The following is a 4,789-nucleotide window of genomic DNA, read 5'->3' as shown; positions in this document are numbered from 1 at the left end:
TGTCAATTGAAATAGACTTTTAGGATAGGGGAAATCAATTATGTTTCTATCATAAACAAATTAACTATATGCAACACATTTGCGGATTAAATTGCAGATTGATACTTCTTTAGTACGTGGTCTTACCTGCTACCTCAATGTTTTGGTGTATCACCATATTCCATTTCGAAAACCAAACTCAAGACATAGTCGTGAACATTAAGAAATGATCATTTCTAGTTGAAGTAAAATTAATCATAGTGGCAAACTAATTAAATTTTGATAAATTTTATAAGTAGTCGTAGGTTATTGCATATGCGGAAAATCTATACAACTTTATTTGTCCAACAAGTATTCTAAAAGAAATTAGTCACTACTATGGATACTAAGCACGACTCAAGATATATAAAAACACTGATTACAATCTAACCAATAGTCACCGGTAAAATATGATTATTGAGTTTAGGGGACAAAATCAGTTAAGCCACCAAGTTATCCTTATTTATTAATTTTATTAGGTCTGCAGCAACATAACATAATAATTTCCCTCTAAAATGCTGCATTAGGTTAGCAGCAATTTAACCTAACAAATTTCATCTAAAATGCACGCAACAATTTAACCTAACAAATTCCCTTTATTTATCTATATATATATATATATATATGTAATCCTAAGGTACATGTGCAAACAGGTGAGTCACACCAATTAAAATAGGGTTAGCAAGGAAGGCCAGGTGGAGATGCAAATCTTACGCATTAGATCTTCGTTGTTTATGATCAAGTGGCGAAATTCGGGAGACACCCATGATAACCTGATTAAGGTTTCACCGTCCAGACGTGGAAGGATGTGGAATGGAACGATGTTTTCATCTAACCTACTGAAATAATTCATGATGATGATTATGGCTGAATTCAACCACTGCTACTAGGTTTGTTGTGTTTCAAGCGGTGGCTAGGTTTTGATCAAAGACATAAGATTGGATCTAAGGTAGTACTCCCTCCGTCTTTTTTTATAAGCAAAAAATACTAATTCACACTTATTAAGAAAACCAATGTTTAGTGATTTGAGGTATAATTTTTTGTGTTCTCCTTGGAATAAGTTTCATGGAAAGATGTAAAAATAATTCTTATTGGTTAAAAATTATGGAGAAAATAAAAAGAGAAACAAATTGAATGCAACATGCATTTAATTTTATATTGGAAAAGATGATTTGTTTGAAAAAACACAATAATAACATAAAAGTTGGTGTTTTTTGCTTATATTTTGATACAAAGAAAATGAGATTTTTTTGCTTATATTTTAGGACGGAGGGAGTACTCGACAACCTGCGAACCTACTTTCGTGTTGTTTTAGATCTTGGTTGGTTTTAGCATTAAAGACAAGATGTCCTTGGATATGCCCTATATATTATTATCACGTACTAATTTCAATTTTGTCATTTTGACCATTTTCTTTAATTTTTTGCAACTTCTAATTTTTAACATCACTCAAAAAAAAAAAAAAACATCACTCTGGACATTTCCTAGGCATATGCACCCCCACAAAGCAAAGCAAGGCAAAAATATATGAATTTTGCTCTCCACCCAGCACGTTTTGCTCGCACCCTGCAAGCGTACCAAAAATGCCCTTGCGCAAGTTAACTTGCGCAAGTGTTAATTTCTGCCCAAGTTAACTAACGCTACGTGAGTTAACATGCGCAGCGTTAGTTAACTCACGTGGCGTGTTGTCTTAAGCATGCAGACCACCTCATTTCCTCATTTCTCATCTAGAATCTCAAAAATCTCTCTCAAATCACCCAACTCCAAAATTCCTTCAAGTTCAAATCAAACAACACTCCAATAACAAGTAAGTTCTCATGATCAAACACCATTAACCTTTTAAGTTTGCATGTTAGATTTGTTCTCTTAAATTATAAATTTTTTAGATTTAGAGTTTGTTTAAATTTTGGTGTTTTTGGAAGGAAATCATACAATGTTAGGATGTAAATGACTTGTGTTGCTTAAAATGTTTAGATGTTTGCATGTTTATGTTGAGTTTTTTAGAAATTTTTTTAGAATTAGGGTTTGTTTAAATTTTTATTTTTTTTTGCAAAGATATGATACGATGTTACATGCAAATGAGTAATATACATGCAAATGAGTAATATTGCTTAATTATTTAGATGTTTGCATGTTTATGTTGTAGTTATCATTTTTAGGGTTTATGTATAATATGCACACCAAGTGTTTGGTTAAATGTTTGAATGAGTTTTTCATTAATTATTTTTAATTTCTATGTGCGTAGATTTGAAACAATGGCCGGGTGGATCGACGTTCATGCAACATTCAACGGCGGAGAACCTCAGAGGTTGAAGGTTTGATGCCTTGATGTAACGCTAAGAGATCTCAAGGATCAACTGAATGAATTCAACCAAGGAGTCAACCCAAGAGACACAAGGAGGGTGCAAAATGTTCGATATAAACGTCCAAAGCTCGACGAGGGGAGCGTATCATTCACTTGGGTGGAGTTAAAGAACGACGAAAACGTGACGAGTATGTTTTGGGAGAACACCAAGTTCCAGTGGATCGATATGCGGGTGACGTTGCTGAGATCAACTGAAGATATCATCAACAGCTTGATTCCGCCAGAAGATCGTCATTAGCTAGGGTAAGATGCATTCCAACTGCAACAATTGTCCTACCTCTGAAATGGGGTGATTCAAACTTGCCAAACGGCCAGGACTCAAGCATTTCGCTGGGCATTAATGTTTTTCCTTTGAAAAGATTAAATTCTTGTTAGGCTTGCTTAGATGATGGTATTAAGTGTCAAGGTCTGGACCTCATTTCGTTGGCACTTGAATACCATCATCTAAATCAAGCCTGACAAAAATTTATTCTTTTCAAAGGAAAGCATGAATGCCCAGCAAAATGCTTGAGTCCTGTTGTTTGGCAAGTTTGAATTTGCCCCATTTCAGAGGTAAGACATTTGTTGTAGTTGGAATGCACATTCCAACTACAACAATTGTCTTCCTCTGGATAGGGTAATTCAAACTAGTTAAATGGCAGGACACCGGCATTCGACCGGGAGTGTTTTTATTCCATTTTGAATGTTAATTTCTTGTTGGCTTCGTTTAAATGATGGTATCGAAGTGTGAAGGTCTGGACCTCATTCCGTTGGCTCTTAGATACTATCATTTAAAACCAAAACCAACAAGAAATTAACATTTGGAATGGAATAAAAACACTTCTGGACGAATGCCGGAGTCCTGCTTTTTAGCTAGTTTGAATTGACCCCATTCAGAGGTAAGATAATTGTTGTAGTTGGAAGGTACATTTCCGAATTGACGCACATGTCTTTTACGTAATGTAATGTAATGATACCACAATGTAATGTAACGTAGATGAAATTATATCTAAATAAAATTGTCTAAGAATTAATGTTGTGTACTTATCGAATTTATTTATTCAATACGTCATTTTTATTTGAATTAATGTTGTGTACTTATTATAATTCACTTATTCGATACGCAATAATTATTCGAATTCACGCTATTGCAATATTTATTTGAATTCACGCTATCACAATATTTATTTGAATTCACACACTCGCAATATTTATTCGAATTCACGCACTCGCAATATTTATTCTAATTTTATTCAAATTTATTTTATTGACTAATCTTCAAATTTATTTTTTTTACTTTATTAGAAAAAATATATTGCGTTAATTAAGTCACACTGCGTGACTTAACTAACGCACCATATAATCTGTGCGTGACTTAAGTCACACACGTTATAATCTCTGCGCAAGTTAACTTGCGTAAGTTGGCCGGTTCTAAAATCTGAAGCACAAACGTTTCTTGGACGCTAGTCAATGGTCTTCAATGGTTTTTGCACGTTTTCCTTAAGATTTGACCACGTTTTTGGACCTCATTAAGTGCTATATACCTTATACCACCTATAAAAACCCTCACATACTTCCTCTTTTGCTCACATTTTCTCATCTCACTCTCCCCCCCTCTTTCTCTTCTTCTTGTTCTTCTTCTTTGTTTCTTATTAGTTTCTAGGGTGGTTATACCGCTTTAGGTATATACCAGTGGCTTATGGGGGAAGTAGTGGTCGGTCCGGTGGGGAAAAGGCATCTTGATGTCGTTTTCCCCAACAGGACTGATCACTATTTTCCCCATGAGCTATTTGGCATATACCGAAGAGGGTATCAAATAAGTTTTTACCTCAAGAGGGCATAAAAAAAAAAAGAAGTAAAAATCAGTCTTATTTGCGCGACTTAACTCGCGTATTGCGTGACTTAAGTCACGCATAAGTACAACGTGCGTTAGTTAAGTCACGCTGCGTGACTTAACTTGCGCAAGGGCATTTTTGGTACGCTTGCAGGGTGCGAGCAAAACGTGCTGGGTGGAGAGCAAAATTCAAAATATATCATGCCACCCGTCGGGCTCAATTGATAGACTTAGATTATTATTATTTTTTTTAAAAAAAAAAGACTTAGATTTGTTAAAAAGTTCATTAATTAAAATAGGTATGACCGCAACTTATGAAAAAGCATACTAAGTCTATCAGGTCGGCCCATATATATGTAGAAACATATACTTTATTATATTAATAAACTTTTGGTTGCTTTAGATTTTTAATACCATATTTATTTATTTTTTGTCATTTAGGATTTTGAACGAGTTACAAAACTCTTGATATTACTCTCTTATCTCAATTACAAATGGCACACATACTTTTTTGTATACAGAACAGAGCTATTCACCTAAATCTGAATTATGCAGATGAAGTTCTTCCCTTATATGTGAAGAAAACAATTAAA

Source organism: Medicago sativa, chromosome 5 (genome assembly GCF_051527215.1).
Source record: "Medicago sativa cultivar Bolivia chromosome 5, Bolivia_mono, whole genome shotgun sequence".
In the NCBI taxonomy this organism is placed as follows: Eukaryota; Viridiplantae; Streptophyta; class Magnoliopsida; order Fabales; family Fabaceae; genus Medicago; species Medicago sativa.
This window is presented reverse-complemented; position numbering follows the sequence as displayed.